This window comes from Octodon degus, unplaced genomic scaffold, assembly GCF_000260255.1.
Source record: "Octodon degus isolate 3935 unplaced genomic scaffold, OctDeg1.0 scaffold00081, whole genome shotgun sequence".
In the NCBI taxonomy this organism is placed as follows: Eukaryota; Metazoa; Chordata; class Mammalia; order Rodentia; family Octodontidae; genus Octodon; species Octodon degus.
This window is the reverse complement of record NW_004524657.1, coordinates 11055247-11062263: the sequence shown is the minus strand read 5'-3', so window position 1 is coordinate 11062263 and position 7017 is coordinate 11055247. Positions and strand designations below refer to the sequence as shown.

The following is a 7017-nucleotide window of genomic DNA, read 5'->3' as shown; positions in this document are numbered from 1 at the left end:
CTTGCAGGTGATTTAATCTGCTGAGCTCTTTGGCCAGCCCTCTAACCTCTTTGGAGGCCTGCCCATTAGCTCAGTTGTTTAAGTGCCTGCTTAAATCAGTCAGCCTCATGGTGCTGTGGTTCGAATCCCCTGTTCCTCAGGCCTTACCACACATGCCCTGAAGAGTCTGAGCCAGTTTCACCCCCCTCAAAAAAAAAAAAATCTGCCAATAAAAATGAACATTGTGTTCATTACAAGTGACCATAAGCATAAATACTAGAAGAAAATAATGGACATTTCTAAAGTGGCTGACCATAAATAAGGTGATGGAGTGAAATCATTAAATCATTCCATAAATCAGATAAAGAGTTAATTTAGGGACAGAAAAGTTATATTCTTACATTTGTTTCCAAAACATATTTCTTGTTATCTAGAAATAGGTTTCTCTGCAACTTTCTATTTGACAAACTCTTGGGTGACATTTTGAGAACCGAATCTATCTTGTAATCTGTTTCTTATCTTCTGCTCCAATACTATCCATATATAGTCAAAAGCTGATCTGTGATAGAGAAATAGATATACCTGACAATATTTTTCTTCTTGAGCAAGCCATCTGTGAGGACTGCCTTTATTTTATTTTTAAAAATGAATATATATAAATAATTTCATTTAATTAATATATAATATATTTGCAATTATATATGACATTATTTTAATAGGCTTATTTATTTTAAATACATGTATGAGTTCTTACTGATGGGAAATTTTAATCTCATTATTGAAAAAAATTGATTTTTCTCTACCAATTACTTGATTGCAATGCTTATCATATAATTCTCTATAAGATTGAATTCAGTGTTTGCTTCGGCAGCACATATTCTAAAATTGGAATGACACAGAGAAGATTAGCATGGCCCCTGTGCGAGGATGACACGCAAATTCATGAAGCGTTCCATATTTTTAGCAAAGTGTAATGGTAGGGTCCTATTGGAATGCCTGCCATTCTGGTCTTCTAAATATGTACTGCTTGTTATGACATACCAATTACTGCCACACTGTCTCTCAAGTAAATGTTTGTTTAAAAAAAGAGGGCGATAAATGAAAATAATAGACAGAGAAAAAAATGTCACAGGACAGTCCTGTTACAATGTTGTATATGGTTATATTTCTTAACTTCTCTGTAAAATTATGTAATTGTTTATTTATATTTTTTCTAACTTTTTTTATTTTTTAAATTTTTGTCTTCTTATTCTGCAGGGACTTAGAGTTTAACATATCAATACTTGATGGAAAATGCCTGTTCCATGTTATGCCTAAGATGTTTGATATTCAGACAGATAGTTAGGTTAAACCCAACTGCATATGTTGTAGGGTAATAATAAGCTTCTCTTCAGGAGGGTTACCAACCTAAGTTTGCAGACCAAAAATTAGAAAAAAAGAAGGGCTGCAAGGACAGTCAACATTTTGTTCCTAGCCTTTCAAGGTCAGTGAGAACTCAGAACATAGGAGAGCCTATACTGTAATTTTATGTAACTCAGTTGTGTCCCTAATTTTCTGATCAAGGAGATTATGGGGCCAGAGAGGAATGTGACCAATGATGTAGAGTGTGCCTAAGGAGAGTCCCATGGAGAGAAAACATTCTCTCAGGCTTTCACAGAGAGCAAATTGGTCAAGCAATGGCCGTGATCCATCCACATGGCTGACACAAAGGATCTACAAAGGGCGGTATAGAGTTTCAGGATAAATCCTGAGGGGATTTGACTGACTTTATCAGATACAAAAGTTACATTTCTTGTCATATAGGTCTTGCTTAGCCATCCAACAGAAAAGTATGAAAATGAAGTATAAAGAGTAAAGCCACATTAATATGCTGAGCTATAAAAAGCTCAAGTCAACAACTTTGGACATTGCCAGTCTTATGGAAAACCCACTACTATTATGGACTAGGGGAATCTATTGGGAAATTCTGCTGAATTCAAGCACCTACTATATTTAAATGACAATGGAATGTCCTTCTCTGACAAAACTAACTTAAAAAGCGGGATAGAAATGAATAACCCTTTTGTATCTGTATACTCAAAATAGGATAGATATACAGCCCAACTCTTTTAATTCAATAAATAGAGAGGTTTGTTATAATAATGTTTGAGACAGGATATCATGTCTGCATCTTGTATAATGAATAACCACTAAGACAACAATATGCAATGTATTAATTACTGTAAATATGCCAGTAATTGGTTGTGAAACTGCCTTATTGATATTTGTTTCTCAATAAAATTATTTTTTTAAAAAAAGATCGAATTCAATTTACCCTGCATGAGTTACCATTCCCTATTTCTCATACATAATAAAATAAAAATACAAGTATTTGTGAGGTCTTGTATTATATTTCAATACATGTATGAAATTAATATTGAATATTAATCTCCTCAAGTATTTCACATTTATTGTTTAGAATAACATTCAGAATATGTTCTTCTAGATTTTGGAAATTCATAGTATATAATTGTTGTTTCATTCATTATGTTGTGCAACAGCATGCCAGAGCTCTTTGCTCCTTCATGTTAGTTAGAACCTGCTCTTCATCCTCTTGTCATCCTGCCCTGCTACCTATTCTTCATAGCCTCTGGTGATCTCCATTCTGTTCTAGCTTCTAAGAGAACAGCCAGATAATAATCTAAGAGATTACACAAGACATCATACAGTGCTTGTCTTCCTGTTCTTGTCTTGATTTCACAGAATGGTCTTAGTTTCATCCATAGTGCTGAAAATGAAAAGATTTTCTTCTTGTGACTGAATAGTATTCCATCAGGTATTTGTATCATACTTTCCATATCCATTTATCACTTGATAGATAGTTAGGTAATTTTCACTTCTTGGTTATTATGAAGAGTGTTGAAATATGCATGCATTCAGATGTCTAAATGGCAGACACAATAGTGTTAGGGTTGTATGTCCCCAAGGATGAGTGACATTGAATAATTTCTCAAAGGTACATAGTCCATCTACATATCCTTTTTGGATAAGTGTCTATTGAGAACTATTTCTTATTTTTAATCGACTTCTTGGAACTTATACATTATACTTGTTAATTATCAATTTTGCATAGTAATACCTAGTTGCAGGTATTCTTTGCAAATCCTTTCTTCTACGTTGTAGGTTTTCTTTTTACTCTTGCTTTCCTGGCCAGACATAGTCAATAGTTTGATATTATCTCATTTCCCTATTTATGCTTTTGTTATTTCTGTTTTAGGCTTTCATCCAAAAAATGATTGCTCCTCCCAATATCATGAAGTGTTTTCCTTGTTTTTTTTTTTTTTCTTCTCATAGTAATTTGATAGCTAGATGGTCTTTCTTATATTTAAATCCTTAGGGACCCAGCACAGGCCTAGTATGTGAGTGAGACTCTCCACCCTGCTCTATGGAACCCTCCAGACACAGCCCAGGCCCAGCATACAAGCTTGGTGTGAAACTCTGTAGCTGACATCTCTGCAGAGAGGCTAGGGGCCAGAATCACCCAGCTAATCCAGGAGCTGAACATCTTTTTTCTTTTTTCTTTTCTTTTTTTTTTCTCGTGGCACCAAGGATTGAACTCAGGCCCTCACACTTGTCAGGTAAGAGCTTATTCCACTGAGCTATCTGTCCAGCCCCTAAGAGCTAAACATCTTGCCAGAAGGGCACAGCAGCTTCACTTCTATGTGAATAGGCTACAACAGGAAGAAGCTGAGCACAGCAGCCAGACCCAAGCCAGGCACATTGGAATGAATTCAGACCTTGTAGATCCACACCTGATAAGCTGAGACACTTTGCTAGACCAAGATCTAAGAGAGCATCTTCCTTCTTTCTCTCATGACTGAGACAGGGGGAAAACTAGTCTGCCTGAAAGACATCAAGTACATCAAGGGGAGGTAATCAGACAGAATTTAGGGGAACTAACTTGAATAGAAATTCCCAATTTAATATCTGCTTAGCTATACGGACAATGCTTGCTCTTACTGTCTAAAATACAAATCCACTAATTACAAAAGTTTGTCAACTGCTAACTATCACTGTCCATTATTAGTGTTCCTAATTGTAATTCTGTAAGTACAAAACTGTAACTGCCTTAACCATATAAGCTCTCTTGGGTAAGAATTTTGGTAGGTGCTAAGGTTATAACTGCACCAAAGCTCTACACCAAAGGTCAGAGGACAATGCTACACAAAATGACAGAAGGAGCAAAATGCAATGTCAGGCCCCAAGTCTACCCAGAACAAATGCAGGAGACACTAACACAGAAGAAATTGGGAATCACACAGCTGACATGTTTGAATTAATAGCATCCGAAGTAATGAAACAACTGCAGAAAATATAGAGGAAATCAGATCAGATATAACCTCTTAAATGAAAAAAAAGAAATCTCTGAATTAATAGTGTCTGAAGTAAAGAAACAACAGCAGAAACATATAAAGGAAATCAGATCAGAAAAAATCTGTGAAATAAAAAAGAAAGGATAAGTATAATGAAAGAATTAATAACTGATTCTAAAGAAGACACTGATAAGTCTTTAACCCAAATTGAATTAACTTTTGTAAATTGTGAAAAATAGGAATCTAGTTTTATTTTTATGTATGTGGAAACACAATTTTCCTACCATTTCTTATTTCAAAGTTTGTCCTTTTCTCAGAGCAGATTTTTAGCATCTTTGTCAAATGGCATTTATCTGTAGATGTGTGAGTTTACTAATGGGCTTTGGTTCACTAATTTTTGTCAATATCATGTTTTTGATGAGTACAGCTTTACAGTATATTTTTACTTATTTCCAAAAAATTATCAATATTTATTTGACTATTCACTTTTTTATTTTATATAAATTTTAGAATTACTTTTTTTTAGTTTGGTGAAAAATATCATTGGTATTCTGATAAAAATTGGACTGAATCTGTAAATAACTTTGAATACTATGAATATTTTAAAAATATTGAAGTCATTCTTTCAGAGACATCTTACTCAAAATCTGCTTCACTCTGTTCCCTTTCTAATGTATAATAGCTCCTTAGTGTTTACCTGTGTTGTATTTCTTTAAAATTTCCCCATTCATAGATGGACTGACCATCTACTGTGAAATCAATATTCTGCTAGGTACTAAAGGGAAACATATGTATATTTAATGTAATAAAAGCTACTAGAGATTTTTACTTGGTACTTTGCAGCCGTAGAAGAGAGTGATTGATTTCAAGATACTTGAATGTTTCCTGGCAAACAGTGTGCTTGAGATTACTAAATAAAGGGGAAGTATCTGAGCGAGTGAGAGCGAGATAACTGCCCATTTCTCCCTAGAATGGGAATTGAAAAGAAATAAATAAAACAATAAAACAAATGAAAGTGAGAATTAAAAAAAATAAGACCGAAAAGCTCCATAAACCATTTGAGGCATTTGCTGATATAAGCTGATATTCAATATGAAGTTTAAAATACATGGAAAAATCTAGCCATAAGTGTTAGAAAAGCATATTAAATCCAATTACAGAAATGTTTGATTTGTTAATTAATTATACCTGTACAGCAAGTTTCTCTAAATTTTCTTTTTCTTTGGGTTTTTGAATCTGCTAATTCAATTCTTCAAAAAGAACTATGGTCTAAGAGGGAAAACAGAAAAGAACACAGTTATACACAAAATAGTGTAGTAAGGAGTGTATAAAAATTTTAGTAAAGGGGCTGGAGAGATGGCTCAGTGGTCTAAAGCACCTACTTGGAACTAGCTTGGCAAAGCATCAGGGACTGCGGTTCAATCCCTCAGCACCACATGCCAGCCAGCCCCGCCCCCTGGTGGGCTGAGCTGGCCACACACACACACCTCTCTCTCTCTCTCTCTCTCTCTCTCTCTCTCTCTCTCTCTCTCTGTCTCTCAAATAAATAAAAATTAAAAAAAAATTTAGTAAAATTAGTATATCCTTTAAGACTTGAATTTTTTCCTTCTCACAATTTCCATTAAGGGGCCGGGGAGACGCCTCAGTGGAGTAAGTGCTTCCCTGGCAAGCGCAAGGGCTTGAGTCCAATCCTTGGTTCCAGGGGACAAAAAAGTTTCATCAAGAATTAAAAATAATTCATTATTACTTTTGGCTTAAGCATTTTTTCTGAAGTCAAATTAAATTTCTAATACCTGTGTATTTAGATAAATACATAAAGCGAATTAATTTCCTTGTATTATACTGATGGTATGAACATTAGCCACCAAGACAAAGAGTGGTAGTAGTAGGCGTTAAGGGATAAAGACAGTGTATTCAGAAAAAGAGGCAACTTTTATGTACATCAATTTCCTTTAAGCTTGGATAAGGAAATGAATAAAGCTGGATCCAGAGAAGCATTAATATTTCATGAGATCTTAACAAACATTTGCTAGGGAATTTTTAAAAGTTTGGAGACAAAAGCAAGAAAAAAAGAAGTTAATTTATGCAGAAAAAGTAAAGATGTTCTTGTGAGGCACCTAAACAGCAATAATACTTACTTAAAATAACCTATTACAATATTTCAATTTCTTTCTCATTTCTCATTATAGAGAGTATTATTGTATATACACAGAGAAGGCATACTATATATGCAAACACAAATCTATACATAGTGTTACCTTTCTATCACTTGGACAAAATACATAAGAAAATCAAAATGGAATAGGTTCAGCTCATCAAATGAATTTGGAAGATACTGTGCCTTGCTGCTGTGGCCCCATGGAGCACAGAACTTAATGGCAGGAGCATGTGGTAGAGTGCTATGGTTTGTGTCTAGCTGTTCCCCCCTCCCAAAGTGGCTAGCCTGTGCTTTCTCAGAGGTGTGGGAAGGGTCATCCTTGACACAGCAGCACCCCAGCCTCTCCTCCAGACCCTGTATAGTGAGGGCAGAGTCTTGAAACCTCCAGTAACTGTGAGCTAAATAAAGCTTTCCTTCCTTAAGCTTGAGTGTTGGGTATTTGTCCCAGCAATGAGAGAAAGTAATTAATACATACAGGAACTTGTGTACTTCAGAAAGCAAAGGAAGAGAGAAGGTGCCTGCTTTCAG

At 35.0% G+C, this 7017-nt stretch overlaps 1 non-coding gene across 1 annotated transcript; it reads left to right on the top strand.

The window, feature by feature from the left end:
• The first annotated feature begins 834 nt into the window (after nucleotides 1-834).
• LOC111818164 lies at nucleotides 835-941 on the top strand. The gene has a single exon (XR_002822221.1). It is a non-coding gene; the product is annotated as a U6 spliceosomal RNA (small nuclear RNA).
• Nucleotides 942-7017: the final 6076 nt, after the last annotated feature.